The sequence below is a fragment of the Acipenser ruthenus genome, chromosome 2 (assembly GCF_902713425.1).
Source record: "Acipenser ruthenus chromosome 2, fAciRut3.2 maternal haplotype, whole genome shotgun sequence".
NCBI lineage: Eukaryota > Metazoa > Chordata > Actinopteri > Acipenseriformes > Acipenseridae > Acipenser > Acipenser ruthenus.
This window is the reverse complement of record NC_081190.1, coordinates 36,624,960-36,643,580: the sequence shown is the minus strand read 5'-3', so window position 1 is coordinate 36,643,580 and position 18,621 is coordinate 36,624,960. Positions and strand designations below refer to the sequence as shown.

General features: G+C 36.3%; 1 protein-coding gene across 11 annotated transcripts in view; it reads left to right on the top strand.

Moving 5' to 3' along the window:
* LOC117421494 (transcription factor 4) overlaps positions 1-18,621 on the top strand; it is a 173,086-nt gene that overhangs the window by 17,203 nt on the left and 137,262 nt on the right. The gene's annotated exons all lie outside the window — the stretch shown is intronic.

Below are 18,621 nucleotides of genomic sequence, written 5' to 3'. Positions count from 1 at the left end.
CGTCTGTAAGTTAGTGTAAGTGTCAAAAGGGGACCAGTCACTAAAATTGTTAATATTCTAGATTTGAGCTGATAATCTTCTGCTTTTAGCAGTTCATTTCACTGTTTGTAAGTTAATAGCCTTGGGTCAACTTAAATGAGCCTGTGCTCTTCTAGCACAAGAGAATAGGTTTGCTCAGTTTAAAACAACCTCCATCTATACAGAAATATCTTTCACTGAAACCAGAAACGCGAAATAGACATGTGCTGTTACAGGCAGTCCATTAATTTTCACAAATTAAATATTATCTTTAAATATTTAAAGGTTAGATTAATGTTGATAATGGATTTAGACAGCCATTAAGCTATAATTGCTTTCTAAGGTACTTAGTGCAAGACATTTGATACAATTTGCACAGAAGAGACCTGTAACACAGAGACCCCTTTCACACAGTCTTGTTTGGGGGAGAAAAGAAAAAAAAAAGATTCCAGCCAATTTATTTATTAACTGTTTAACAAGCAGAAGCAGCCATGCAGGGCCTCAAGAAATGGTATCCCTTGTGGAAATGCCTGAAAGAGAGACTTTTTTTAGATGATACTGTAACCACTGTTTTTTCATACATCTTTTTTTAAATTATTTTTGACGCAGCCCTAATTTCCCCCATCCCCCCCCCCCCCCCCCCCTCAAATTGTGGGAAACAGTAAACCCCAAATAAAGATGTATTTACAAAGCAATTTACCTCAATTGCGCATATAAGAAAACGATGTATGGAGGCAGTTTGCGGCTGTTTGCTGTCACACAGAGCATTACAGTGATGTGCTGCTTCTCATTTCCGGACGTGATTACTTGCACCTGTTTTTCTCTCTTTTTGTGAACTATGGTATTTCTTGGCATGTTTAAAAATATGGGGGTTTGATCAGCTTTTCCGATCTGTCCAAGCTGGTACTGTTGGTAGAACTGAGCCTAATAACGAAATGCTGAATTTGTAAAAGCTTCTGTTCGAATTCCTCAGGAAGACAATGGCACTTCTTTGAAAATAGCTGCCTGTATGTCATGGATGAATCGAGATCGGGCAGTGACGGTTTTTTTCCTCTTTTCTTGGCAGAAAGTCACGTTGCTGTTTGCGTACTTGGGCAATCGCGTCTTTTGTTGGTGAATTTAAGACACAGGTCATTTTTTTAAGAACACAAAACATGTTTAAAAGGTGCATCTTAAATTTAAAGGAATATGGTATTTGTAGATATAGTTACACTCTGGAAATCTGGCAACATAATATCTGTCTAGTGGTAACTGTCATTTGTGTTTAGTTTAATTCTGAATCAAGGGAGACAAATTTAAAAAGTTTATTAAAATACTGCACTGTGGTTCAATCTAAACAAACTTTAAAATGCCCATCATGACTTATTTTTGTAGCTTGCTAACAAACAGCATGACAGGAATTACCTATTTAGAGCACAATTTCATAAGCCTGACAGCAGCCTGTTACAATTTTTGGTAGACTCTCACCAAACCGGCATGTGTTTTCTTAACAAATATTGTAGTACATCCTTCTAGTGAATTCTGAGTTTGGTTTTCCTGTCACTTGTTTTCATAGTGATGCTGCAACTTTATAAACCTAGGGGTTAAACTGAATGTGTGAGAAGATCCTACAGATTGAAGATCCTGCAGACAGGTTAAATGTCGTAGCAGCTTTCTTCTCATTCAGTTCAACTTTATCTGCTGTGCCAAAATAGACCTTGATAGTTCTGCAAAGAACTTGGTGTTGTTGATACATTACAAGGATTGAAGTTTACTGTAAGTGACAGGATGTCTCTTAGATTAATTGTCATTCTGTGCAAATGAAGTGTGGAAGTAGCCACCACAGATTTACCATGGCCATTTTATTAAATAATTTGGTGATGTAAACACTTGCAGCAGGAAATCTATTTTCTTGTAATACTGAAACTGTAAATTCAAACAGTATTTACTATCCATAAAAAGTGTGTATTTTTATCTTTAGGTAAAAACACTAATAATCCAGCACATCATTTCTCTTAATATGATTCTTCTACAGTTTAATTGTAAAATGCACTTTAAAATGTTGGCTTACTGTAGTTCTTTTGTTTATCCCCTGGCTGAAAATTTTTTGTACTAAGTTCCAGTGACATTACAGTACCATATAATGTGAAAGGAACCTGTCTCATTATTGTAGAGGAATGTTCTGACACCAGCCAGCTTTCCACAACCAAAGTATTGAGTTTTTTTTTTACTTGACCTCTTAATCCATGCTGAATCAATTCAGCCACCAAGACATTCAGCATCTGTAAAGATTCTTGTTGAAATACTAATCGATTTTTGTAATATTGATATTTGTTTTCTTTAGTTGAAGACTTGACCTAGTATTAGCAGCTGGAAGTTTTTCCAGATTTTGTAGCCAGTCATGGTCATCAGAATGTTATCAATGTCTATTCAAATACTGATGTTCCTTTGATTCCAAAAATTGCCTTGTTCTGTTTATTTAAAGACTGTTGACTTCATTTAATATTATTCTTTAACTTAACTGTTTTTAAAATTGCTCCTTTGAGCTGATCTGCTGTACCAGGTTTTGGGGGCATCAATAGAGTTTTGCTTGTTGATGTGATGGTATGCACCCATGTACCCATGGGAGTTTTTGTATTGAATTGATCCACTGAGACAGGTGGTAATTTTGACTCCTATTTTTTTTTTTTAATTGGTTTCTATTGGAGGTTAAATTCCACCCGTGCTAACCTGTTTTTCATTTGCTTATAAAACATGCAGAGAACTTTGGAGAAAATGAATTTAGAAAAAAAAACAATGATTTTAAATCATCAAAATGTTCTTGTCTACTCTACATCAAATAGTTTCTAGTATAAAGTATGTTGTTGTTTAAAAGTGGAGAGCAGATGCTGTGATTGCCCATTGTAATGTTTATTAATACTGTCACGACTTGTAATCTGTTTCAGCTGCACTGTATTAAGCCATCACAATCCTGAATACAGTGACACTTTGGTAGGAACATTGATCCTAAGGAGGAAAGCGGAAGGTGTTAAATGCACAATTCATTTGTGTGTGTGACCATAGAAACCAGCAACAGATTTGGTGCGAGATCCTTTCTTTCAAAAATAATGAGGATTTGGCAGGTCAGTTGTTTCTACAGCGTAAATGTGTATACTGTGTACAGTATATATAAGTATCCTAATTTATAGAACTAATTGTATTTATTGTCACTTCTGTATTAACTTAAGCAGTTTATGATACAATGCCCAAAGCTCTCGAAATGGCTTGCACAACACTGACAAATAATTACATTGTATGAATATGGTACATTCAGACAATAGAAACATAAAACAAGTATGTTCCATGTAGCTAGACTTGACAACTAGAAAGACATGTTTGCTGTTAGGATAAAGCAGATGATAATACTGAAGATGTTTTATAGGATACAATTTTCCTCTGTCTGAGCACACATTACACTTTTTATTTTAAGATATATCTTGACAACCAATGCTAGCTACATGTGCATGACCTCGATTGTGATGACAATTCATTAGCACGTCTCTGGGCCAAGGTGACATATATTCTGTCTTTGATGGGTTGGGCTGGTGAAGGCTAAAGTTTTATTAAAACATTCAAGTTATCATACATACTGTGAATATAAGTCACTGTGATCTACTCTTTCATTACTAACATCTGACTTTGCTATTGAAGGAACTGCTTGCAGGGCTGCAGAATAGTTGCAGGGCTGCAGAATAGTTGCAGGGCTGCAGAATGTCCATTGAAGGATTTGGTGCGAGCCCGAAGATTTTTTTCTAGCTCTAGTTTTTTGGAACTTTCTCATGTCGGCATCAGCTGCCGCCAGAAACCTTCTTTGCTATTTTTTTACACAGCTAATCGAACATTTTGGACAATCTGCTTCCCTGGTCTACAGTATGATTTCAAAGCACACTGACATGGTTTCTCAAGACTGTTTGACAAGAGCCTGCAGTAGTGTCTGTTCCAATGATATTCCCTGCTATATACAGTACTGTATGTTTTAATAGAAGGGTTGGGATTAGCAGTTAAACGGCTGCTTTCTTTCGGCAATTAGACGATTCTGAAACATTTTGATAGCGCAAAAGAAAGTCCTTGCCATCGTCAGTTAGTAATGACAGCTTTCTGATTTATGGGTACAGGGCATTCTAATTTGTAATGCAGAACTTTTTGTGGGATTCCTATCTGAAAAACAGGAAAAATGTGCCTGCAGAACAATTCGGATGAATAGGTTAAGTGTAGTTAGTCTTGCATTTTGTGTGTTTTGGTTTTCTTGTTTTCGATATACAGTATGAGGGAGAGGGGGTATACAAGTAAGCTGTCCTTATTGAAATGTTATGTTGTTTGCCCTAGACATAGTTATATTTAGATTGATTTGTCTTACTTATAGAGATCACATATTATTGTTTGTGGGTGCCAAAGTTCAGCAGCAATGTTAGCAAAATGACCATTGTGCATGACTTATATACACTGTTGAATTCAGTTGATCTATTAAGATACAGAAATTCCAGTGATACAGCCTTAGATGCCTGAATTGTGGATTTGAAGAAAAGTCAATGCTAAAACATAAAATCTTGTACTGGGAGTGTGAAGCATTGGGCACTGCTGCAAAGCTTGGTTGTTGCTCCTAATGCTGCCAGTATGCTTTAGATGATGCACTATACAGTAATAATTGTCTTGGACTGTAGACTGGTGTATTTTAATGGAAATGAATGGGCATAGCATTTAGAGTGATCTTTAGTTGCCTCCAAGCTCAACTTTATAGGGGCTTTAAGATAAATAAAAAAACAGGCCATTGTCTGTATCTATGGGACCTGTTTTGAGGTTTTTTTTTTTTTTTTTAGCTGGCAGTACATTATAAAATTTGGTAGATCTGAATGATGAACATTGTTTAAAGAATCTCTTTCTTCTTTTTTTTTTTCCTTTCTCCGTTGTAGAAATACATCCTTAATTCCCATAATCTGCCTTATTGGATGAGCATCTGCAGCTTCATTCAAGTTAGCTGTGTTTGAACTCTTTAGTAGTTTTTAACATCTGAAGATGATGTTTATTTCATTTTTTCTTCCTTTTTTAAATAATTTTTAACTAAGATTGTATTAGCTTACCAATCTGTTATTATTTTGTATTCTTTTTAATGCATTTGGAACAAAAGCAAAAAGAGCGCAATGGTATGGTGAAAGCGTGTAATTTGTCTCAGTTATTGGTTTGTTGTTACCCTTTATTGTTTTTCTTTTCCAGATGCTCTCATTTTAGATGTGCAATAGGTTGAAATAGCAGGAAGTGAAGCCTCTTTGTTAGTGTTTTGCCTTGAGCTGTTGCTCTTTTTTTATTTATTTCTTCCCCCTACTATTAAAACAAAGGACTGTAATTATGATTGGAACCTAACTTCAAACAATTCTGTTTATTACGTCTTGCTGAATCCTGTTAAGTCATTCCAGCAAATGTTTTATTTATACTTGTGTTGCTGTCTGTATAACCCTACCACCCACCACCCTCAAACTTTTCTTCAATGCAGGGCACATAGTCAGAGCCGGTAGGTAGTAAGAAAAGACCTTCACTGACAGGTTTGGATGTCATTAGAGAGAAATGCTTGTTATTTTAACTGTCCTGTGTGTGTGTTGTCCTATAAACTGACTGTTCTGTAAAACCATACATCCACAGTCTTAAGACAAAGCGTGCTCACTGTTACAACATTCCAGAACCAAAAGGAAACTCACCCTGCCTCTTGAAAACAGCTGCTTATAGTTGCGCAACAGCAGAGGGCTCTGAAGCTTTCCTTTATCGCTAGACCTGTAGTGGATGTTCAGTACAGTGTGTTTCAAAAAGCATAACTGTGAATATAAACCTGTTGTCTTCCTAAGTACTTTTGTGGCGGTGTTTTTCGGGAGGTCATAAAGTGTGTTTAGCCAGGTTGCTATTGCAATGGTTAAAATTCGGTAGACATATTTGGGATTTACTTAATTCCCTTGTTGTTTTTTTTTTATATAGAAGGGCAGCGGGGGTGTTGACCACTGGAGGCAACAGTGAAAGCAAAGGCCTGTATGGTCAAAGCAGACATTGGACCGCTAACACTAAAAATAAATACTTCCCCTGATTTAAATCACCAAATTGTATCACTACCAAGAGCTGCTAAAATCTTTAAATAGATATAAATACAACACCCACTCGATATATAACAGGTGTTGGGGTCCAATATAAATCCGCTATATATCGAAGGCAGCGATATAGCGAGAGACCCATAGAAAAACAAACAGGCTAATAACAAATACTGTACAACCACTCCCTCGTTTTATCAGGGGCGTCACGGTCCAATATAAGTTCTCTACACAACCCGCTTTTTCTAATTTTTCATATAAAAAGCAGCACACTGTGGTAATTCGTACTGCGGAGGGTAGTTGCTTCTCATCAACTTGTCTTCAATTAATTTCATGAGTCTTCCTCTCCTTTCTCAAATGCCCAAACCCGCTGCATTGAAAGAGTCCACTCCCAACAGGCTTGTTGCTAGGGAGCTGACGTCACTACCCTGTGACTTTTGCTAGTGTATTGCTGCCACATGTGAACACCTCATTGGCTAAAATAAAAACCGCTTCAGCAAGTAGGTGTTTAATTTGCTTTGTGTTATTGTGCGGTGCATGTGTATATGATAACAGTACGATATGAATGCTTTGTTTTTAATTGTTTTCTATATTTTTGTTTGTGGTGTGCAGTACGAAATAAAACCAACAGTAATTCTAAGTGCCTATGTATATTGCAGCTAAGGCATACACAGTTAGACAGTAAAAATGGAGAGCCAACTCCAGGACTGCGATATATCCGAATCCGCAGTATAGCGAGTGGCGATATAACGAGGGGTGGGTGTATATATATATATATATATATATATATATATAGTCCTACTTGTACTCAATTCTCGTTAAAATGAACTCGGAGTAGACACATTTCCTGATGCAATGGATTTTCTACATGGTCCCAGCCATTTCAATAAAACGAATCACTCTAGTTCGAACAGCTAAGTGTAATGGATATTTGGAAATGTATCCACTTGCATCCAGATTAGTGCCTCTGTAGTGTATTTTAGTGCTGGTTTGGGACTACAGATCCTATGATGCACTTCCAGTTGCCATAGTGCTCACGCATCATATCCTTGCAAAAGTGGAGATGTTGAAAGCGGTGGATGATGCACCGCTATGCAGTAAAAGAAAGATGTTGCTGCAGATTTCAACGTTACCGTAAACACTTTCTCAACCATTCTGATAAAATGGGATACAATAATACAGGCCTGTGAACCGCAAACTGTGGATGTAAGTCATCAGTGTTTCTGATTTGCTAAATACCGGATATTGAGGATGCCTTTAGTGGTTTAACAATACCCTTGATCAGAATGGGACATGCGTTTCATTTGCAATATATATATATTGCAAATGAACTGCATGTCCCATTCTAATTCTGATATATATATATATATATATATATATATATATATATATATATATATATATATATATATATAAAATACAGTTGGAAGTGAACTTTAAAAATATCAATTTATATATTTGCAATATATTTATATATATTTATATATTATAAATATATTGCAAAAATATAAATTTATATTTTTAAAGTTCACTTCCAACTATATTTTCAATAAAATGCACAATGCTTGAAAATTCATAATACCTTTTATTCTGTAATTGAAATTTGATTTCAGTGTTACTGTAACATCAATAAAAACTGACAGGATCCATTTGGCTGAACTCCTGATAATACAAATTACTGGTAACTGTATTAAAAAAAATATATAAAATGTATTGGCAGCAACAGGTGTCAATATAGGGAATACTTAAGCCTTACAAACTAAAACGATTATTAGAATTAATGAATGCATTTTATTTTTATAACCCTGGTGTTATTCAGAAATCCAGTTACTTGATACAAGGTAGTGTCAGCTGTTGATACACAGGTCCTTTCAAGTGCAATTTTGAATTTGAAGTTACTATTCTTCTTAAGTTCTTCTATTCCAACCACCTTAAAGGAGCGAGTTTACGATCCAGCATACTTCAGTTCTTATTGCATCTATAAATAGTGTAACTGTCAAGGGGGGATCATTTTAATAAACAAAATATTAGTTTAGCCCTTTGAAGAAAAAAGTTGTAAAGCCAACTTCTACACCTTCGAAGGTTCGTCAGACGCCATTCACGCACTTTTTTTTTTCTGTTAACATAAATCGTTTGACAATGTATGAATACTATAAATCACACATTAAATGTCACTCACATGCACAATTCGATCTTTTGATTTGTATAATGCATATTACAAAAGTTGTTGTATTAAAATCCAACCAAATCGTTATACGTAGCAACTCTATAGCAGGGTATATAATCCAAAGCACTGGGGCGGTACCTATAGCGGTTTTGCTTCAGTAAAATATGTACTGAAAACCTAGTGTACAAGACAGTGTAAGAGAAGTGCTATGGTAGAATATGTTTGAAACATACAAAATATACGGTAACACTAATAATTTTAATTTCGAAAACACTAATCATTTTAATTTTGAAAACTGAGCATCATCCGTCCCTCCCCACTCCAGCTTGTGTTAACCAGATGCAAATTTATTAATTCGCCATCTCGACAGCAAAGTGCTGTATAGCGTAAGCTGTATTGAAAGAAATGTCTCGAAACCCCTCTGCTGTTTGGGATTTTTTTTTGTTAAATTCCCAGACGACCAAAAAAAAAAAAGTTGAATGCAAACTGTGCGACTGTTGATGTATCATGGAGGCACATTATTATTATTATTATTATTATTATTATTATTATTATTATTGTTGTTATTTTTAATATTTTTAGTAGTAGTAAAATGTGACTGACTGACAACCTGCTTGGAACGGTGACTGTTAAATTAAGTTTGTTTTGCCTAAGCCCACAGCAGTTCGTGTTGCTGCAATGCAAGCTTACTGTACGCAAGCAGCATCAATTACATGTACATAAACAATGTGTATTTTTATTCAAATTATAAAAACATGATTACTGTTCTATGTAATGTATTTTTAAACTGCATATGAATGTTGTATTCCATTTATATGGCTTGCCTGTAAAATAACAGGATTTTCAATCAGATATAAACAAGTAGCTATGATGACGTCACCAGTAAATTATGCAAATTAGTACCATCGAAGGTTCAAACCTTCCTTCCTGTGTTCCGAACTTTCAAAGATCAAAATGTACCCATTGTTGCAGCCCTACTAACGGTGCCAAAAAGATGTTTTTTTAAGCAAAGTTCTTGTTCCTTTAGGCGGAGCATTTACAATGGGAAAATGTTTCATCACAAGGCTGTTCTCTTAGCCAAAGTGTTCTCTTAGGAGGTGTTCCTATATGCAGACACTATTGTATATAAAGGACAAAATGGTTAAAGTTGAAGAATAGGTAGTGTAGTCTTGAAGAGTAAGTAGTCTGTGGTGGTGTACATTAAGTACAGCATGATCTGTTTTGTCTAAGGGCTTTTTGTGTACAAAAAAATCTTATTTTCTCACTGTGCAGTCAGGACATGAATAGATTTATCTTCTACAGTAATGAGGTACATAGTATCAAACTTTAGGCTTGCTTGTACAAAAATAATAATAAAAAAAATAAAAAATAAAAATAAAAAGGCATTGTAGAATGCATTCACCTGAACTGTCAAATTGGCATTTGTAAACTGTTCACTAAACAGAAAGGGTTAACAGCTAGGTTACCAAGTGAAAGAGCTTTTATTTTATTTTTTAAAGCCAATCAGACATTTTGACTAAATTTTAGCATGTATTGTGCCAAAAACCTGACATCACCTTTTGCCAACATTTTCATAAGTGTTAGTGTGAAATCTGCTATGACCTAGTACTGTATACTCTACTGTTCAGTTGTTATTGCAAGGTGTTCTTGAATCAGCTCTTAAGATTAATGGCACAGCAATTGGAGCAGCAACGTTTTTGTTTTTGTATGTATTTCAAACCAGAATTGTGCAGATGTTCAGTTTATTTTTTTGAAGGCTGAATTCCAAAGTATAAATATAAAACAGAAATAAATCTTCATGTATGAACATGGGGTCATTTGCTTAACCATGATCCAAGATTAAAGGCAACCAGTACTACAGATGGGCTAGTTGTGCTGAAAATGTTTTTTTTAAGAATGCTTTTTTAGTACACACTGCATCTTCAGTGTTGAGGGTTGTCCCGTTCCTGTAAAGTTTTCATGCACAAGCGTAACTATGGGACATATTGCAATACATTTCGGGATATATGACTCCTTCCAGGATTATGCGAAAAAGTTAAATCATGCAATATTTTTTTACTTATTTTAATGCGTAAATAATGGCAAATTAAGTGACAATTTCTGCGATATTAAATCAAACTTTTATTATAGTAGTAGCAACATTTTATATAGAAAATAAAAAGCCTTTAAAGGGAAACACAAACTGGAATATTTATTGGTTGGGACGGTGGTTTCCAGTGTCGCAGGTGGCTGACATTTTTTTCTCTATCCCACGTTGTAAACAATGAATTCCAGGAGGGGGGGGGAGGGGTTCAAACCCCTAAAACCACCCCCTAGCTATGCCACTTGTCATAACAATAGGGTTCTTAAAGGAGTTAAACCTGTGAGGATCAAAATACTTAAGCGTTGGTGTCTTGCAAATGTTAAAATACAGACAAGATATCAAACGTGAGAAATGTCAGCGTTTCCGTGGATTTCCGTTTTTTCTGACCGCCTACGTCATTTTTTAGAATCGTGTAAATCCGTAGAAAAATTGCAGGCCATGTTTTTTTTTTTTTTTTATTGGCCATGCTTTGGTTTACCACTTGCACAAAGCATATGGTGTACCCATTTGTTCCTCTGGTTGATTGGCTGCTGAAAAATTATTCATCCTATCACATGGCTGCTTTATGTATGCTTTCTCTTTGCTCCCACTATTTCATGATTTGACAGTTCTGAGGCTATTTGTAGAGCGCGACCAAGAGGTCAATATAAAGGAGATTGACAAAAGTGTTAAGAACCGGTGGAACTGGAAGTGGCTAGACAGAGAAATAATGGTGTTTTTGTTGGGAAGTATTATTATTATTATTATTATTTATTTCTTAGCAGACGCCCTTATCCAGGGCGACTTACAATCGTAAGCAAAAACATTTCAAGTAATACAATAAGAGCAAGTATGTTCAGAAGCTGCACTATGCGGGCAAGGACGTTTTTCTTTCTTGCAAAATATTAATGAATTTGTATGAACTAGGTTTGAGAGGTTCTTCCCATATATCAACCAATCGAAAGTATCAACTATCACTGAAAGAACACTTTAGCTGGATTTGCAGTCAGTTTGTCAATGAATAAGCAGTGAAGAGCTGCTTTCATGGTCCCATGGTGGAAGGATAATTTAATATCATGGGTGACATCATAGATTCCAGGTAAGGCATACAGTGACATTCAAACAGTAAAGTATGCATTGAGAAATCAACTGTCCAGATGTTCCTGAGGGCAGATCCCCTACATGATCTTGTTAATCCAACACTGTGTAAGAACATGAGAACGGCCTACAAGTCCTTGAAACGGGAACAAAAAGAGCACAGAAAGAGCAAGCCAAGTACAGCTTCAGCATCAGGTCAAATCAAGACAATTAAGATCCGCAATCCCTATGACAGCCAGTTTGCCCAAGCGAAAGGCCAAGGAGCTGTTGTACAAAGCTGTTGTGTAAAGCCCATCAGAGTCAGCTGCTGAAGAAGGGACAGCGGCCAAAGTAAAAACTGTTCACCCCAAGTAACCAAAAAAACATTGTCCTATGTAAACCGATTTATAGTTGGAAATGAAGCTGGTTAACCTAGACACTTCTGTGAAGTTGTGCACTTAACTGACACCTTAGCATAGTCAACAGTTGCTTGTGCAGGAAACAACTATAATACTTTTATGGAAGTACAGCAAAGCAAAAGAAAGTGTTAGGTAAGTTCTTTGTATAATAAACAGTTGCAGAAAATGTTTAACAGTTTTTTGTATGCAATTGTCTTCCATTTCTTCTATTAACCACTCAGAAGTGGCTTGGAATGCATCGTTTTAAGTTTAAAGAACACCCATTTCACATTCTCCAACTCTGCCATTTTCTACTTTTTTGAAAGTTGCCCACTCTGATGCCCGAGATATAAATCATCGTGATTTTTTTTTTTATTTAATTGTTTTTATTTTGAATCCTGGAAGTACTGACATATTATAAATATTAAAAAATGTTGGAATTAATAATAGTAGACTAATAAGAGTTCAAGAGGACTCAGAATTTTAGCATCCTCGCTTGGGTGTGAAATCAAGTTCATTGGGGCTTGTGTGCAGTCTTCTTTAAGAATCAGGCTACATGTTTTTCATTATGCACCTGCAGTTTTATCAAGTGCAGAAAATGTTTTACACACTGAGAAAGTCACACTTATTTTGGGTTGCACATTACATTGTGTATCACTTATCATAACCTTGGACGAAGAGTAGGATTTTTGTTTTGTGTTTTTTTTTTTTTTGTTGTCTTCAAACTAGTTTTTTTTCTGCATTAAATGCAACATATTTACTGACCAATGCATTTAAAGGACAAACAAGTCCAAGCCTGATTTAGATAAAGATTACATCTGTTAAAACAAAGGATTCCTACACATTCTCCCAAAGCTATGTCTCTAGGGCCCCTTCTTTACAGGGAAATAACAGTTTTTGAGTAAGAGATCATGTACCGGTATTTTTCTTTGTCTGTTTTGAGTCCATTTCATAAAACAAAACCCTGTAAACCTATTCTTTTTCCATAAAACATTTGAAAAGACAGTGATCAGCTGTATAATTTGCATACCTTAATCTGGTAATCAGTTTCTACAAATGTAACTACCTCCTGTCATATCTGATTTGTGCCTTAGCAAACCAATGCTTTGAACACCATGATGTGTGTAACAACAGTGGTGATTTATTTTTGTATGTAAGGGATAAACAATGCAAAGTGGTAAATTAGTGAAGCCGTGTTTGTGTTGTATTGCTATTTAATTACAGTATTTACATTTTCTCTTATATAGTAAAGACCAGATACATTTATCTGGTGCACTTTTGCTGGTCAGTATTTCGGAAACAAAGAAATGTACATAAGGAGGGCACATGTGAATGTGCAGTATTTGCATCCATAGCTGTCATTTGAAGTGCCTTTTGAATTTAGCAGATTGGCTTTTGAACTGCTTTTTGAAATGATGGTGCTGTTTCTTGTATGAAATCCATAATGTTTTCCTAGTGTTATTTTGATGGACCTGAAAGGTTGCTGCTAAATGGTACGTAATTCAGATGTAAGGTTTTTACCCAGTGTTTTTGTGTTGTTTGTTACAGTATGGGAATTTCCATAAATGTCTTGCATATGACTGGCATATGTATGTTGGTGTTGAGGGTGGGATTTCCTGTTTAAGCCCAGGCACGGTGTGGCACACAGGGTATTTTGCCGCATGTATCGCTGCCATTGCGATAACGCGAGTCCCGCGGTGCCGCTCAAATCGAATTTTTTTCTGACTGCCATGCGGTACCGTCGGTGGATTAACCAATCACAGCCAAGTGGTGACAACACGTGCTTGGCAGGAAAAATCTTAAATGAAACTGTTATCTACAGAGGTGTCCAAGCACCTGAAGTATTTGATCCCTCACATATTTCGTACAACGACAGGCAGGTCAGTCCTGTAGCCAATTTGATACTGTTATCACTTTTTGCCTTTTTTATTATTTCTGTAAACTACTATTTTTACAAAATAACTAGCTGTAAAATGATATATTTTCTAACACTTCAGTAATAGGCTGCTTGCTCTCCGCAACGTATTGTATGTGTCTTTGCTAAGTTGATTTGCTCATTTCATACACCTGCATATACATGACAGAAAAACAATTTTCATAAACAAACCAGTGTTTTCATTTAGCTATGGCCAAAAGTTCTGCATCACACCCTATAGAATTTAATAATGTTACATTTGACATATTGAATTACTTCTTGCTTTGTAGTTTTCCAAAAATTGAAAAATTTGACATTTCAAAATCTAACATGAAATACTGTACTACTATTGTAGTTTCCGGTAGACTTTTGCGATAACATTTTGTAGTTTCTTTGATTGCATGATGTTAAATAAAATATCGAAATTATGTTCATATAGTTTTTTTTTGTTTTTGTTTTTTTTAATTGTCTGCATCCTAACATTGTAGGTGATACAAAGCATTTGGCCATATATGTCAATTATATTCTCGTACATAGCCTACAGTGTGGTACTGACAACTACTGTACTGTACCATTCAAATTTTTCTACAATATTGTAAGAAAAGTCAGTCGCGTAGTGCATACCGCTCCTGTGTGGCCGGGTGTGGACTAGCGGTATTGCATGGTGAAAATGCCCAGCGGTGCCGCGCCTGTCTATCCGGGGCTTTACAGGGAATTATGTGTTAACTAGTCTACAACGCTAAAGTGTGTTTTCACAGATCAAGATATCAATTGAAAAAAAAAAAAACAACAAAAAAAATGTAATTTTGTATATTTATACAAAATATAATTGAGTCTGACTAATTCACTTCAAGTGTTCTTCCAAATCTTACAGTCTAGTGCTTGGGTGACGTCAAGTTTTCCGTGAATTACCACCTTCATTTTCACTCGAAGTTATCTGTCATTTATATGAACAGCTGCTGTTTTCATTTTTGGAGGGGATCTGGGTTTGGTGGGTTTCCATGAGAATGAGGTACTTGTCCTTCTGGGAGTTAACTCCTACATTTGTTTTCATAGTCATGCCATTCTCTTCAGTACATTTTATCAGAAAGGCCTTCGGGTTTCTAATTCTGAGTTGCAGGTACTGTGGTATGGGCTTTTTCTTTGCACTTGGCCTAGCTCTGAAAAGGTGCTCCAGTGAAGGTCACAATGTATTACAAATGAACAAACAAGAAAGCAGATGGTGACATAAATCCTTGAAACAGCATTCCTTTTAGAACAATAATTTCGTAAAATTGCGTAAATAATAATTCCTGTTGTTGTTTATTATTATTATTATTATTATTATTATTATTATTATTATTATTATTATTACACCGTGTAACAATTTTTTTTTTTTTTGGTTCCTGGGTAGTAAGTGTTATTTCCTAATTGCTTATGCCTCAAAAGTATAGAAAATGGCTATTATTCCCCACATTTCCAGAACATTCCAGATAGATTCAGTGCTGAGTAAACTTGGAGTAACTTCTAGAACTTTCTAGAACTTTCCAGTAATATAAATAGTAGTATAAATACAGGGGCCTTAAGCCCACCAGTTCAGTTTAGTTCCAGCTGCCTAAGTGGATACATATCTGCATTTTTCTGAGATGGCATCAAGAGGCTGCAATGGTGGCATTCCTGATGGGTCCCCAAGGCGGTTTTACCAAGTTTCCCTGCTATCTTTGCCTTTGGGACAGCAGGGCCACCAAGGCGCACTACCACAGGCGGGACTGGCCACAGCGGACTGAGTTCTCTGTGGGGAGGAACAACGTCAAGTGGGAGCCACTGGTGGACCCCCGGAAGGTGCTGATGCCACCACTGCACATCAAATTGGGCCTTATGAAACAATTTGTCAGAGCTCTAGATAAGGAGTCGGCAGCCTTCAAGTACCTTCAAGACTTCTTCCCTAAGCTGTCTGAAGCAAAGGTCAAAGCCGGTGTCTTCGTCGGACCACAGATAAAGAAGATCCTGGAGTGCAATGAATTCCCCAAGAAGCTCACTAGTAAGGAGAAAGCGGCTTGGAACAGCTTTGTCGCAGTGGTTCGGGGCTTCCTGGGCAATCACAAGGCCGAAAACTATGTGGAGCTGGTTGAGACTCTGGTGAAGAACTACGGCACAATGGGCTGTAGGATGTCCCTCAAAGTCAGGAAGGAGGGAAATTGCCCAACTGCACTGGGAAAGGTCATTTTTTTTGTTTTTTTTTAATGGGAAAGGGTTGAATTGAGTAAACATTTCCAGTGTTTTTGGCTATACACCAATTTCATTTTTTTTTTTTTGTATCGGGGGTGATTGGTTTTTATCGGTTAAAACCGAAAATCAGTAGCCCTAAGATTAGCCTATGGAAAAGCATAGAAAAACTGCAAAATAACAGTGGCTGAAACACATTTTAGTAGACCTTAGTAAAATATGATAATACATTTCTTCCTTTTTAAAGTTGAGAAGTGTACATTTAATTGTCAACCTGTATGTCACTTGCAACATTTGCCTATGTGTATGTATTTGGAGGAATTCCTAGTTTCCTCTTGTTCATAGTCCTGCACACACACTTTATAGAAGCTTATAAATACCCCTGCTGAATTTAATCGTTTTGCGGTATATTCGCTTGGAGTGTACTTTCGCTGGCTGTAGATGAACTGCAGAGATGAGGGGTCTTTTCAGAAGCCTTCATAAGCGCAAGTCATACTGCCTCTGTTTTATTCACAGCAAGTGCCATCCAACAATAACAAACAGCCATCTGATACGGGTCAGGCAGTTATGTTAGAAGGCTTGACGTAAAAGCCTATTATTTTATGGAGCCTAAATTAAAGATTGATCTGCTTCAGTGTGCTTTCTATATTTCAGCTGCTGTTGTAGAATTGAAAGATAGCCTTTAAATAAAGAAAGTATAACACCTGTTGGCATAGTTTTCCCTAGTTAGGCTATATTGTAGCTTGAGAAAGAAAGACAGGAATTAATTATTTAGCCTCAATATAGACTCCCTGGCTTGAGGTGTGCTTATTCAAATCTGCTAATAAATCTCTCTCTTTTTATATCTGCTTTTAGATGTATTTTTTTTTTATCAGTAAGTGCCTTTTAATTACAGCGGTTCATAAATACAGTAGAACACATCCAGGTTACAGTATGATCCTACAATAGTTTACATTTTAAACATTAAAGCATTTTCTTTAAAGCAAAGGTTGATGCTAAGGTGGATGTTGTGAAGCCTTTAAGCACAAGCAACGGGACATGGCTGTGATCACAGTATTAGGCCAAATTATCTTTACCACAGCAAAAAGCATTTTTATCAACTAGATAAAACAACAGTGAGATGGCTGTGTCAGATTATTGCCACAGAACTTTACAACTGAAAGAATTCATTGTCTCAAATGAATTCTAACAAAACTCTTAAGACCAAAACCTGCCAAAATTTTGGCTGAAGTAGATTTATTTATGTGAAGAAAAAAAATCAGTAATTTTACAAATAGTTTTCTCTCCAATAGAATGCATTTTTATCCAAGTTATGGGATGGAGTTATCTAAAATATTGTGCCGCAGAAAAAACATCAACAGGATGAAACTAGTCCCAGGAAATGATGACCGCATAACTGTATGGGGGAAGGAACTTCATAAACCTCTCTGTAAAGATTGTAGTGACAAGGTTAAGGAAATGAGGCATGTCCTGCTTTTATTGTGCTTACTTTAACAGGGCTCTCAACCAAGCAACAAACTATCCTCAGGACTCACGTTTTTTTTTTTCTGATTTTTGTAAAGCTCAGACATGAGCTGATCTAGCATGTAAATAAACCTGAAGTTGTGCGGTTGCCGTCTTCTCCCCCCTCTTTTGACATGCAGTAATTCCAAGCATGCATGTACTGTACCAGTGAACACAAACACACATTAGAAGTTTGTATTGCACGTTCTGCTAGTTGTTTTACCCCAAAATATGTCCTTTTAAATAAAATAAATTTTGTGCTATAAGTGGTATTGAGTAATTGTGTTTAATGCATTACATATAATTTACCATTTTGTTTTAATTTTACTGAATATGCCCGCTACTACTGTTGTATTTTATTTCTCTTAAACATTATAGTAGCATTCTTATTTCCTATAAAAGTTGAACCCCTTTATCCTTGCTCTGAGTTTTCTGGATTTACATCACACATATATTTAGCTCTGCCCTTGATGGTCCCACCCCACAAATCTCCCCCTTTTTTCTGCCACCATGAATCTCTTTCCATTCTTATGACACGAGATGCACTGTATCAAAGCAGGCAGGATGAAAGCTAAAACAGCCTTCCTGTTTCCAGCTGTTTCCCTTTGCAAAAGATTTCTTCTGTCCAGTTCCCCTCAGAACTTGCCGCTCAGGCTTTAATGTGTACCCTGCTTCCTTGATTTATTATATTACTGTTCAATGATTCAGTCTGTTTACTTCAGATTGATTTTAGAGACCCTTGTGGTGTGCTAAGGTTATTATGGTTGTTAAAGAATAAGGAAACAAAAAACGAATTACAGTAATCTGTCTCTATCTGACTGCGGTGTGACCAGCGTAAGGGTGGATATGTAAAAAGTCAGATAAGTGAATTAAGTACCACTCACACCTGTAACAATGACTATATTCACACAATTGTTTTGAGATTCAACTTTTATTAGGGAGCTCCCCTAAATCCCTTGTTTAGAAAGATAAACGGTATTAATGCGTGTGACTGAGTAGCCATCTGTCGTGTGGGTGCGTGCATTCGCTCCATAGGCAGGAGATCGAGACAGAGGTTGAAGTTGATACGCCCTGCAGCGAACAGGATTTATTTACATATCAACACAATGAGCAGCTCACGTGACACTACCAGCAATGGCAGAGGACGGACACATACAACACATTTTACAAAAACTTTGGTGGGATCTACA